Here is a 13,690-nt window from a genome sequence, read left to right on the forward strand (position 1 = left end):
TACAGGCATACCTTGTTTTACGGCCCTTCCCTTTGCCGTGCCTTGCAAATGATTGCATTTTGTTTGTGTGTTTGTTTATGAATTGACGGTGTGTGGCTACCCTGGGTCGAACAAGCTTATCAGCACCCTTTTTCCAACAGCATTTGCTCTCTTGGCATCACTGTGTCACATTTTGGTAATTCTTCCACTATTTCAAATTTTGTCATTATCATTCTATTTGAACTGCTACAATCTCATGTTAAAACGTTAATGTGTGAGGAGTTGCTTCTTACGGATGAGTAAAGAAAGTGGTTTCTTGAGATGGAATCTCCTCCTGGTGAAGAGGCTGTAGAAATTGTTGCAATGACAGCAAAGTATTCTGACTGTTACGTGAACTCCATCAATAAAGCAGTGGCAGGGTTTGAAGATAGACTCCAGTTCTGGAAGAGGTTCTACTGTGGGTAAACTGCTGCCAAAGAGCTTCGCCTGCTACAGAGAACTGCTCCTGAAAGGAGGAGTCGATCAGTGTGACAAACATCATCTTTGTCTCATTTCAAGAAATTGCTACAGGAAACAGTGTGGCTGTGGTGGGGGACAAGGAGAGAGAAAAAAAGAAGGAGAGAGGGAGGGAGAGAGGAAAGAAAGGAAGGACGGAAGAAAAGAAAGAAGGACATTGCCATGGCCCAGCCCCCTGCCTTCAGCAACCACCACCCTGATCAGCAGCAACCATCAACACGGAGGCAAGACCCTCCCCACCAGCAAAAAGATTACAAACTGCTGAAAGCTCAGATGATGGATAGCATTTTTTAGCAAAGTATTTTAAAATTAAAGTATGCACGTGCTTTTTTGAAGATAGAATACCATTTGACACTTATAGGCTAGAGTTCAGTATAAGTACAACTTTTTTTTAAAAGAATTTATTTATTTTTTCAGAGAGCGAGCAAGCCCAAGCGGGGGAGCAGCAGGAAGAGGGAGAAGGAGGCCCCCCCACCAAGCAAGGTGCCCGGTGAGGGGGACCCGATCTCAGGACCACGGGATGACAACCTGAGCTGAAGGCAGACGGCCAACCGACTGAGCCACCCAGGCATCCTGTAAGCACAACTTTTATATGTGCCGGGGAACCAAAAAAGTCATTGGACTCACTATATTGCGACATTCGCTATATGGCAGCGGTCTGAAACCGAACCAGCACTATCTCCGAGGTGTGATTGTATAGCTGATTGGTCGGGCAGCTGACCCAACCCCAGCTAATGCATAGCCTGGCGAATGACGGCAGAGTCCAAATGCTCTCACTCACTCAGCCTGAAATCTGAATGAGGTACTAGTAAGCTACTAAAGAGCTGCCCTGAGGGATGTAAGAGAAGGGAATAGAGAGAGAAGTCTCAAGGCCACAAGGGTATGATAGATACTCTGCCTTTGCTTCTCCAGTTCTCCTGGCTACTCTCTCCCTTGCCACTGTGGGAAGGGAGGCAGGGGAGGGCTTTTTAGCTCTGGCTCCCTCCCACCTGGCTGTGGCTGGCAGTGGTTTATTCCTCTCCAAAGCTCTCAGCGCCTCTTAGGGAGTCTGCCCTACAGCCCAGCACTCTCTGCAGACTACCTCCTGGCTCCTGCCTCAACCTGCAGGCTTAGGAGTGACAGGGCTTCCCGATGCTGCTAGGCCAGGGTGCTTCTCCAGCCCTCCTGGGTCTCCCTTAACCTGGCCTCTCCTTTGACAAGAATCCCTTATTAATCAGGGGCTGATCTCCTTCCTATCTATACTGTGATTGATACAAGGAGTCCTGGCTGACCATTGTTACCAAGAGTAAGTAGCTATGAGGAGGTAAAGGAAAGTGACATGTGTGTGGTATAAGGAAACAGAAACACAGGGAAACCTACCTCAATTCATGACAGGTTTCCAATCAGAGTTGCATTTCCAAATGCAAATCAATATTTATGCCTTTGTTTTTAATTGCATTCTTAGCTTTTCGCTTTCATGTAGCTGTTAGCCATTGGTACGTCCTCTTTGGGGAAATGTATAATCAGGTCCTTTGTCTATTTTTTTTCATTGGATTGTTTTTTCACTCTTGGGTTGTATCTCTTTATATATTTTGGATATTAACCCCTTATCAGATCCACGGTTTGCAAGTATTATCCCATTCTGCAGGCTGCCTTTTCATTTTGCTGATGGTTTCTTTTGCTGTGCAGAAGCTTTTTAACTTGATGTCCTCTAGCTTTTTTATTTTTGCCTTTTGTTGCTTGTTGATGTCATATCCAAGAAGTCATTGCTAAGACCAATGTCAAGGAGCCATTTTTCTATGTTTTAATAGTTTTGGGTCTTACATTTAAGCCTTTAATCCATTTCAGGTAAAATTTTTGTGAGTGGTGTGAGATAGGGGTCCAATTTCATTTTTTTGTTTGTGAATATCTGGTTTTCCCACCATCACTTATTGGAGACTATCCTTTCCCCTTAAGTATCCTTTGTCAAATATTAGTTGACCACACATGTATGGGTTTATTTCTGGGCTCTCAATTCTGTTCCATTGATGTATGTACCTGTTTTTATGCCAGTACCATATCATTTGGATCACAATAGCTTTTTCTTTCTTTTTTTTTTTTAAAGGATTTTTTATTTATTTATTTGACAGACAGAGATCACAAGTAGACAGAGAGGCAGGCAGAGAGAGAGGAGGAAGCAGGCTCCCCGCTGAGCAGAGAGCCCAACTCGGGGCTTGATCCCAGGACCCTGGGATCATGACCTGAGCTGAAGGCAGAGGCATTAACTCACTGAGCCACCCAGGTGCCCCCACAATAGCTTTTAATAACGTTTGAAATCAGGAATTGTGATGTTTTTAGCTTTGACCTTCTTTCTCAGGATTGCTTTGGCTAGTCAAAGTCTTTATGAGGTGGTGTTGTTTTTGTTGTTGTTGTTGTTGTTTGGCTGCTGTCATGTTTCCTTGATTTTTTTATGATCTCTGTGCTCATGGGTTGGTGTCTGCCCATTTGAGGAAATATGCACTCTTCTAGTCTTTATAGACTGACTTCAGCAACCAAGCTGGCCTAGAGATTCTGGGTGGGTCATCTGGCGATGTCTGGGTCAATAGGTGAGCAGCCCTGATGCTTGGGTACAATGGGTGAGGATTGGCCTTGAGCCTGCATTTATAGGCCTAAGACCTGGTCCATGTGGGTGGGCCTGGATCCTGGGTCCCCAGGGGTCAAGCAGACTCCAGGGATCACTGAGGTGGGCCCCAAGTCTGGATTCACAGGCTTGGTCCAAAGGCTGGGGACATGAGGGTGGTCAATGACCTGGGGCTTCAGGGACAGACCTGGAGATGGGTCTGCAAGGGCCTTTCTGGTGCTAGAGTAAGCTAGGAATCTAAGTCCGTGAGAGCTGGTTTAGACTCTGAGTCTATGCGGGCTGGTTGGTCCTGGGACGAGCCAGTGGCCTAGGTCAGTCCATAGTAGTTGGCCTGGAGCTTGGGCTGATTGAGAGCTGGAGGCCACAGGAGTTACTGGGCCAGCAAGAGCCAGCTGACACTGGGGTGAGCAGGTAGCCTGAGTTCACAGGAGCCTCTAGGAGCTTGGTGCCCTGGGAGCCACCTAGGGCTGTAGGAATTGGCATGGTACTGGGGGTCCCTGGTGAAGTCAGGTGCTCACTTTTCTCCTCCCATGGAGACAGGGTGTCTCTCTGTGCTGGGCTACCAGGTTTGGGGTAGGGGATGATGGAGGGAATGTGAATCCATCTTTCCTTGCCTCCATTGTTATTTCCAGGAGAGAGGATTCATTTAGCTTGGCAAATGTTTCCATAAGATGCAGTACACTTTTGAATTGCTAAACATTCCTTATGTACTTCATTTTAAAATCACCAAATAGTGATATAAAATAAACCTGCAGGAGTCTGTTGTATTTCAATACACTAGCAATGGAGCAATAGAAAGAGAAATCAAGGAATCGATCCCATTTATAATTGCACCAAAAACCATAAGATACCCGAAATAAACCTAACCAAGAGGCAAAAGATCTGAACTCTGAAAACTATGGAACACTTATGAAAGAAATTGAGGAATACAGGAAGAAATGGAAAAACATTCTATGCTCATAGATTACAAGAATAAATACTGTTAAAATGTCCATGCTATGCAAAACAATCTACACATTCAATGTAATCAATCCTTATCAAAATTCTATCAGCATTTTTCACAGAGCTCAAACAAATAATCCTAAAATTGGTATGAAACTAGAAAAGACCCCAAATAGCCAAAGTAATGTTGAAAAAGAAAGTAAAGTTAGAGGCATCTTAATTCCAGACTTCAAGCTGTATCACAAAGCTGTAATCATCAAGATAGTATGGTTCTGGCACAAAAACAGACACATAGATCAATGGAACAGAATAAAGAACACAGAAATGGACCCTTAACTTTATGGTCAACTAATCTTCAACAAAGCAGGAAGGAATATCCAATGGCAAAAAGACAGTCTCTTCAACAAATGGTGTGGGGAAAATTGGACAGCCACATGCAGAAGAATGAAATTAGACCATTTTCTTACACCATACACAAAAATAAATTCAAAATGGATGAAAGACCTAAATGTGAGACAGGACTCCATGAAAATCCTAGAGGAGAACATAGGCGGCAAACTCTCTGACCTCTGCCACATCATCTTGCTAGACACATCTCCAAAGGCAAGGGAAACAAAGACAAAAATGAACTATTGGGACTATATCCAGATAAAAACCTTTTGCACAGCAAAGGAAACAGTCAACAAAACTAGAAGACAACCAACAGAATGGAGAAGATATTTGCAAATATCTTATCAGATGAGGCCTAGTATCCAAAATCTATAAAGAACTTATCAAACTCAACACCCCCAAAACAAAAAATCCAGACAAGAAATGGGCAGAAGATACGAATAGACATTTCTCCAAAGAAGACTTACAAATGGCCAATAGACACTTGAAAAAATGCTCACATCACTCGGCATCAGGGAAATACAAATCAAAACCACAATGAGATACCACTTCACACCTATGAGATTGGCTAAAATTAACAAGCCAGGAAACAACAGATGTTGGTGAGGATGTGGAGAGTGGGGAAAAGTCTTGCACTGTTGGTGGCAATGCAGGCTGGGGCAGCCACTCTGGAAAACAGTATGGAGGTTCCTCAAAAAGTTAAAAAGAGAACTATCCTATGACTTAGCAATCGCACTACTGAGTATTTATCCAAAGGATACAAACATAGTGATTTGAAGGGGCACATGCTCCCCAGTGTTTATTGCAGCAGTGTCTACAATAGCCAAATGATGGAAAGAGCCAAGATGTCCATTGGCAGATGATTAGATAATGAAGATGTGGTCAGTCGGCCTGTCTATCTGTCTATCCAATGGAATATTACTCATCCATCAAAACGAATGAAATCTTACCATTTGCAACGACGTGGATGGAACCAGAGGGTATTATGCTAAGCAAAATAAGCCAGCTGGAGTAAGACAAATACAGTATGATTTCACTCATATGTGGAATTTAAGAAACAAAACAGATGAACATAGGGGAAGGGCAAGACAAATATAATAAGACAAAAAGAGAGAGGGAAGCACACCATAAGAGACTCTTAATTGTAGAGAACAAACTGAGGGTTGCTGGAGGGGAGGTGGGTGGGGAAGCTGGAGGGATTTGGGTGATGGGCAAGTGCGGGCACTCGAAGCAGTGAGCACAGCTTGTTATATGCAACTGATGAGACACTAAATTCTACCCCTGAAACTAATAATATAGTGTATGTTAACTGAATTGAATTTAAATAAAATTAAAAAAAAATAAAATCACCTAACAGTATAATAAAATTTTAAAATGTAGGAGCTAATGAACCAACAATTTGACAAAATGTTCTTTTTACAGCCCAGGTGTTTTTTTTTTTATTTTTTAATTTTGGGAAACAAATGTGTAATAATTTCCATAAAAAGAGTGTTGTAGTTATAAATGCAAGGTGAATGGACTGGCAGGAGAACCTGCAGGAGGGGAGGCAGTGGCTTCTGGCCACACCTTGCCTCTGGAATCTCTGTTGCCATGGTGAAGGATCTCGAGGCAGAACTTCCCTGGGAGTGGGGAGGCTTGTGCAGGCAAGGCCTGAAGATGAGCAGCAGGAGCACAACTGACCCACTCCAGACTCCCTCCTTCCATGGTTAAAGGCACCAGAGTGAAAGCAATAAAAGGAAACTAGAATTTTCTTCATTCTTTTACTTTCCACCAGAAACAAAACATGGGAGTCAGACAAGAATTAGACTTGACAGAGACTTCCAGAGACCCCGCAGGGACACACTTTGACCTGCTTTTCTTTTTGTTCAGAAGCCCTTTTCCTGCTTTCCACTTAGCAAGACCCACTTCTGCCTCTGTGCTTTCAAGAAAGCGTCTTTCTTCCTAAGCTCCTTGTGGTCGGTATTATAGATAAAGGGATCCCCTGCTTTTTGAAAGTTTTCCGTACGCCACTTTGTTTTTAGGTAGAACCTACATTTGTCCTGGTTTTCACTAAGTGAAAGAAATCCAAAGAGGATTTTTGCTTTTACCAAATAAAGGGCAAGAAGCGACAATAGCATTCAGCATCAGTTTTGCAAGGAGCCGCTTGAGAAGCAGTGTGCACCCGAGCTCCTTCCTGCGGATCTATGCTCAGCATCTCAGCATCACACCACCAGTGCTCTGACCCTTGTCTGCAAGTATCTGGGCTTTATCTTCATTTAGGAAGATGTGTCTGCAGGTATCAGAAAAGCCCAACAGAGCTTATCCTTTAGGTCTGGGAGTCCTGAATTTCTTTTCCCCATATAAATTAATGGCAGTTGCTTCTTTGCTGACTACCATTTCTTTTCTTTTTTTTATTGTGTTATGTTAGTTACCATAAAATACATCATAAGTTTTTGATGCAGTGTTCCAAGATTCATTATTTATGTACAACACCCAGCTCTCCATGCACTATGAGCCTTCCTTAATACCTGCCACCAGGCTCACCTATCCCCCCACGTCCCTCCCCTCCAAAACCCTCAGTTTGTTTCTCAGAGTCCATAGTCTCTAATGGTTCATCTCCTCCTACGATTTGCCCCAATGCACTTTTTCTTTCCTTCTCCTAATGTCCTCCATGCTATTCCTTATGTTCCACAAGTAAGTGAAACCATATGATAATTGACTCTCTCTCCTTGACTTATTTCACTCAGCATAATCACTTCCAGTCCCATCCATGGGACTGCAAAAGTTGGGTATTCATCCTTTCTGATGGAGGCATAATACTCCATAGTATATAAGGACCACATCTTCTTTATGCATTCGTCTATTGAAGGGCATCTTGGCTCTTTCCACAGTTTGGCGACTGTGGCCATTGCTGCTATGAACATTGGGTTACATCTGGCCCTTCTTTTCACTGCCTCTGTATCTTTGGGGTAAATACCCAGTAGTGCAATTACAGGGTCCTAAGGTAGCTCTATCTCCACACTGCTTTCCAAAGTGGCTATACCAACTTACATTCCCACCCACAGTGTAAGAGGGTTCCCCTTTCTCCACATCCTCCCCAACATTTATTGTTTCCTGTCTTATTAATCTTTGCCATTCTAACTGGTGTCAGGTAGTATCTCAATGTGGTTTTGATTTGAATTTCCCTGAAGGCTAGTGATGATGAACATTTTTTCATGTGTCTGCTGGCCATTTGTATGCCTTCCTTGGAGAAGTGTCTGTTCATGTTTTCTGCCCATTTGTTGACACGATTATCTGTTTTTTGGGTGTTGAGTTTGAGAAGTTCTTTATAGATCTTGGATATCAGCCCTTTGTCTGTAGTGTCATTTGTGAATATGTTCTTCCATTCCATGGGTTGGCTGGCTACCATTTCAGCTTGTGAAAGTTTTCACAGGAGCCCTCTACTCTCAGATAGTAGGCAACACCTGCATCTCAAATTGAAGGGATTTAGTGAAATAAAAGTTTGGGAGACTGAACACCAGGCCAGCTAGCCTAAAGTTTCTGCAGGTGGCGATATCTTCATGATGTTACCTCGGTTTAGAAACAACCAGTCCTCAATGTGATAAGCCTAGAACTTGATTTGGCCAAGCATGCCCAGAAGGGTTTCATCTCTCAGTGGTGGATCCAGTTATCCAAACTCCTGGAGGGCAAGCTATATAATAAGAAGTCTTGTGCGTTATTCTGCAAGTGAGTGATATCCCTCATGCAGACCACAAATGCTTGCATTAGAGTGATACAGTACTTTGGTGTCTCAGTCTTCTGATCTGTGAAATGGCGATACTTACCTATGTATTCCCAGAATTTTAAAATACATGTGCAATGCCTGGTACAAAGAAGAGCATTACTAAATAATTACTAAACTAATAATTAATCAACTCCACATTTCTCATTATTTCAAGCTCACGGGTTTGTTTCTTGGGTCAGAGTAGAACTGTGACACACAGATATGAGGCCCTCATGGATTAAGCTCCTCCTAGAGCATAGAGTAAGGGGTACTGAGTAGAAAACATACCCTTTTGGGTTCGCGTGCCTATCAGTCCTAGCTAGTAGCTAGTCCTTCACCCACGTCCTTGTGATGCTCTAAGATTGGATTGTCGCTATGTGATAGTGACAGAGAGCAATTTCATGCTTCACCAAAGCAATGATAGTGTAGAGAATTTTTTTTTAATGTGTTGTGTCTTGGGGTTGAATCAGAGTAAAATTGCTTGGACTTCTGGGGAACAACTTGTCTTAGATATTTTAATTTAGTGTTTTGGTCACAGTCCTGTTGTTAATATCCAAATCAATAACACTTTTATTACCAGACACTTTGGCAAGTTAAAGATCAAAGTAAAATGTAACAAGTGAACCAGGAATGTTGCACTGTGATCCTTCAGTTTGAAACAGCACTCAATATCTCTCTGGTGCTTTTCACTTTGAGGAATGGGAGCCATGAATGATAAGCCAAAGAAGAAGCCAGCTGGGAACAGAACAATTTCAAAGTACTTATTATAGTTCTTCCTATCTAAACCACCTCACTCTGGAAAGGGCAGGTCACACAGGTGCTGGAAGATAAAGAAGCTAAGGAAAGGACCATCAGCCTATGCATTGCCTGTGTGCTCTGGGGTAAGCAGAAGCATACTGACAATGTCTTTGATGAGCTGAACCCATGCAAAGCACGGAAGGTCCTTTTGACCTTGAGCAACAAGGAAGCACGGCCATCTATACACTGCATTTACTGCAACTCTTGCTGAAACTTCTTCAACCACCCCACCCCACAGCTTCTGCACACTGAGTACTCTTTCCCAAGCCCCCGACCATGTCCCGTCCTGCCATCCTCACAACTGGAAGAGGGAGGCCAGGAAATGAAAGGGATGCTCTGATACAGTCATGACACCTCCAGGTCATAAAAGCAGGAAGAACATGGAGCCAGGGCTGGAAACTAGGTTTCTGGCACTGAGACCCCAGAAGGGGGACCAATCTTGGTTCAGACCATGCGAGAGTGAGGGTGGTTTCAAGTCTATGATGCTCACAAGCATGGGGAAGAGGAAAGCAAACCCGCCACCCCAAAACCATCCAAGAGGAGGTCAGAAAACGTTGAGATGAGATCACACCCTCTTCTCCTTTCCAGAAGGTGAAGAATGGATGTTTACAAACAGAGCTCTGGAGGTTGAGAACCATGGGGGTGAGGGAAGGAATCTCCTCAGGACAGCTCAGGGTGGGACCACCACCTGGTGCCCTGAGGGATCTCCCTGGGCACCGACCAGCCACAGGCTGCCGGGAAGCACTGAGACTTGCCAACATTGTCGCTCCTGCTTGCCTGCCTTCTTCCTCCCTCTTCAGCCCTGTCCCCTTCTTTCTTTCTCCGTCTTTCCTTGATAACTTTTAAAACCTTTCTATTTTAATACATTTCAAACGTATAGAGACATAGAAAAACTAGTATACCAAACTCCATTTGACCAAGCTTCTGAGATATGTTTCTCCCACTTCCTTTCATTTATGCGCACAGCAGCTCTACAGTTCCTTGTCCCTGCACACCTGCTCTTTGGGCTTTGTTCCCAATCCACTGAGGAGATTCTTCCAGATTTTCTTGGAATGAGGAAGCCAGGGTATGAGGTAGAGGAGTGCCCTGATGGACAAGGAGAGGAACACAAGCCAAGGAGAGGGTCCTAGACGGCAGGAGGGCTGCAGGGGGAGTAAAGGTTCCAGAAAGTGCCTCTCCAAGCCTTTTCAAGTATTTGACCCAATCTAATAATAGTGGACCTAATCCAGAGATGAGTCGGATAGGCTGTTTCCTCTATTTTGAAGACCTCTAGTTTCAGGCAGCAAATCTTGTCTTCAACTGGGGATATGTCTGGTTTTAAATTGATGGGCCGGATGGAATTCCAAATGTCTTTCTTCTTTCCTCATCCTTGAGGTCAGATATGAAAAGAAAACCAGGCTGTAAACCTGAAACCTGGTGAGCCGTCGAGCCTGGAGGGAAGAGGGGAAAGCAGTGTGTGGGCAGAGTGCGAAAGACTGAGCAGAGGATGGTGGGAGTCAGAGGAAGTTACCATGTGTACTAGGAAGACTTCCTGGAAGCTGTGGTGACCAAGCGAGAGTGTGGGTTTTCAATGAAGGACTCACATCTCCTCAGATGCCTCTGCAACAGAATGTGTCACAAAGTGACAGTGAAAAGCATCGAGTCCAATCCTATCCAGAAAGCTCATGTCACTGCCATTAGGGTTTCAGGAAGATGAGTGAATCTCCCCACACGACAGTGACTCCAAACTCCGGAGGTGAGCTCCTTTGTGACATGTGCATGTCCTTCAAGGAGGGCAGTCATTGGCCCTTCCCTCTCCCCACGTTACGCACATTACCTGTGCGTAATGGAAAGTCTCCGGCTATAAGCTTCCAACGGCAGGCGCGTTCCTGTGCACCTTTGTGCCCATGAAACTTGACGGTGTGGCTGAGACCCCGCCCAGTGCGTGTTCCTGGGGGCGGGGCCACCACCTTCTCAGAAGCAGAAGGCTTCTGGTGCTGTGCCAGGGAGTAAGAAGTTCTTTTGCAACTATTTTACGCAAACAGTAAAAAAGTCAGGTACTCGCTGTATGCACAGGTACACCTATATTTTAATTCACAGATTTAGAAATAAGCTATACACATTAACATATATGTACACATATGTACATATACATATAATATACATTATAGCATGTATATAGGTTGCCAATAGAACTTGCTGGTTTTGCTCGTTCCAGTGAAGCTGAATGGCGGGAAATTTGGTGAGCCCTTTCTCCAGAGTGGTTAGTATTGCTTCAAGTAACCAACTGGTGTTTGTAATATTGGATTTTTAATTCCTACTCCAGAAGAACATATCGGTTCACAAATGCTAAATCTAAGAAATGAAGTCAATTTTGGCAGATGGGACAGTTTACTGTTGAAACAGCTTGACTCTGTCATTACCTGCAACTCTGTCACCTGTCTTTTTGATACAAACTCTCAGCCAGATGGTATATTTCAATTTCAATAACTTTATTGGCAATGAAAAAATAGGCAAGAGCCGCCAAAAGTAATATGTCAAGTAGCTGTGTTTAGAAACAGGTGTTACCCCCAAGTGTCTGAATTTCTAAGAAAAGTGAGCTGAAGAAGACCAGATTTTTTATTTCTCAACTCAGGCAGGACTCTTGGGGGGGAATTTTTAAATAGAACAGAATTGGGAAGCTTTTTAAGGGAGTAAATCTTTATTGATTGTTTCTCTTAGTAGTACCTAAAATTTATGGCGTGCTTATTACATGCCAGCCTAAGCCCTATCAGAGTGCAGGGGTTCTCTGGACTTGCATATGCACTCTCCATATCACCAAGGAATTTGTTTCAAATGCACCTTATTGGGGCCAGGCAAGACCTCCTGAATCAGAGCTCCGGGAGCAGGGAGGTGGCCGGCTCCACAATCTGTTTCAACACAAGGTTCGGGGATTTAGACATTCTCATCTGTGGGAACCACAACCATAGCTCATCTCTCTGAACCTGGCCATTGATCCAGTTTTACCGATGGAGAAACCGGTGGGCTGTTCTTTACCTAGAAAGGAGATTCATTGTATTAGGAGCCGGGTGTTCTGGTTTAATCCCTGGCCATGCCACTTCCATAATGCTATTAAGGGATGATTCAGTGAAGACTTTTACATTTGCAATGAACCAGTATTGTGGAGCAAGAGCAAGTAAGTCTTTCAGCAGGAAGAGAGAAGAAACACAGGGAGTGGATGGAGAGACCCTTGGTGAGACTGACAAGGTCTGGAGTATAGCAGAGCCACGGGCAGCCCTGAACACCAGGCTGCCCTCGCACCTGGATTACACTCTGTGCCCCCAGATGGATGGGCTCTCACAGAGGCTTTTGGGGCCAATGTGGATGGGACCTACTTGTCGCATCCCTTGAAAAATCTGCTGGCTCTAGAGGAGGTGGGATTTACTGCTAGATCCTTGGGAGACCCAGTGTAACATGGGGTTTCGGCCATTAACCAGTCTCTGTTTGATGCTTGCTTCTTCCCTGGGACACACACACAAAATATTTAAGTGACATATTAGAATGACAGTCAGAGGGCTGAGGAGAGGGTTAATTCCTTGGACCGGTCAGTAGCCCATTCACTGCTCCAGAGCCATGCATGTTTGTTGGGAAACTCTAATCTTTTTTTTTTTTTTTTTTAAAGATTTTATTTATTTATTTGACACAGAGAGAGAGACAGAGATAGAGGGAACACAAGCAGGGGGAGTGGGAGAGGGAGAAGCAGGCTTCCCGCCAAGCAGAGAACCTGTATGGGGATCAATCTCAGGACCCAGGACCATGACCTGAGCCGAAGGCAGACGCTTAATGACTGAGCCACCTAGTCACCCGGGAAACTCTGATCTTAAGTAGCTGAAATTATAGGGCTCCACACATACAGAGTCTAACATAGACTGAATCTTTGATCTGACCAAAGAATCAATAATAATATCTGATATTTGGAGAAGATTTTTAAATATGTAAAATGTTTCCCCCCAAATTGTTCTTCTTTCTTTCTCCTAGCCATCCGTTGATATATTCTTATTACCATTTATACATGAGGAAACATAATGGATTTGGTGATGTGTTTAAGATGGGACAAATGGAAGAGGATGTCTTCTACTCATAGGCTCTCATCCCCTTTTCTTTGTCCTGGGTAGGGCCCAGGTCAGGAACTCTTACTACCAAACTCAGGATTGTGTTGTGTGTACAAATTCCTTTTCACAGGAACTATGATTATGGTTCAGGTGAACCCATGAACAGGATACCCTTGATCTAGTTATGAGAAAGAACCATTGGTATTTAGGTATTTATGGAAAGTCCAAAATAACCCCCACCCCCAACACTCACAAAATATCTGTTTTTATGTCTACACATGTTACCAACATCCTTTGGAGGAAACCACAGGACATTACTTACTTAGGATCCTTAGTTTCCAAGTGCATCTTTGAAAATTTTATTTGTGCATTTAACTGTTAGAGCCAACTTTTTTTTGTTTTCGCTTTCAGAACTACTTTAGAGGTGTTGAATCTAAGACAGGGTTTTTAATGTCTCTGAACCATGCCTGAAAGATTTTGCTAGAGGCACAAAGCATATGGCGCTTCTTTAAAAATGGATATAGCTTGATATTTTAATGAAATCGGAGACACTTAGCACTTTTTCAAGATGCTATAAGCAAGACCTGTCGATGCCAAGTTCTTCCAGGTAGATTATATGACGTCCCAAGTAGCCTCACCTGGGGGGCTCCCAGG

At 43.7% G+C, this 13,690-nt stretch overlaps 1 protein-coding gene across 4 annotated transcripts in view; it reads right to left on the minus strand.

Moving 5' to 3' along the window:
- The window catches only part of GPR45 (G protein-coupled receptor 45), an 83,211-nt gene that overhangs the window by 4,998 nt on the left and 64,523 nt on the right, over positions 1–13,690 (minus strand). Inside the window, exon 1 of one of the 4 annotated variants that reach the window (XM_032351695.1) lies at positions 273–728. The exons of the other annotated variants lie outside the window; for them this stretch is intronic. The gene's annotated coding sequence lies outside the window, so the exon portion shown is untranslated. Of the gene's footprint in view, positions 1–272; positions 729–13,690 lie in introns of those variants that run through there. 4 annotated transcript variants of the gene reach the window in all.

This window comes from Mustela erminea, chromosome 7 (genome assembly GCF_009829155.1).
Source record: "Mustela erminea isolate mMusErm1 chromosome 7, mMusErm1.Pri, whole genome shotgun sequence".
NCBI classification, from domain to species: domain Eukaryota; kingdom Metazoa; phylum Chordata; class Mammalia; order Carnivora; family Mustelidae; genus Mustela; species Mustela erminea.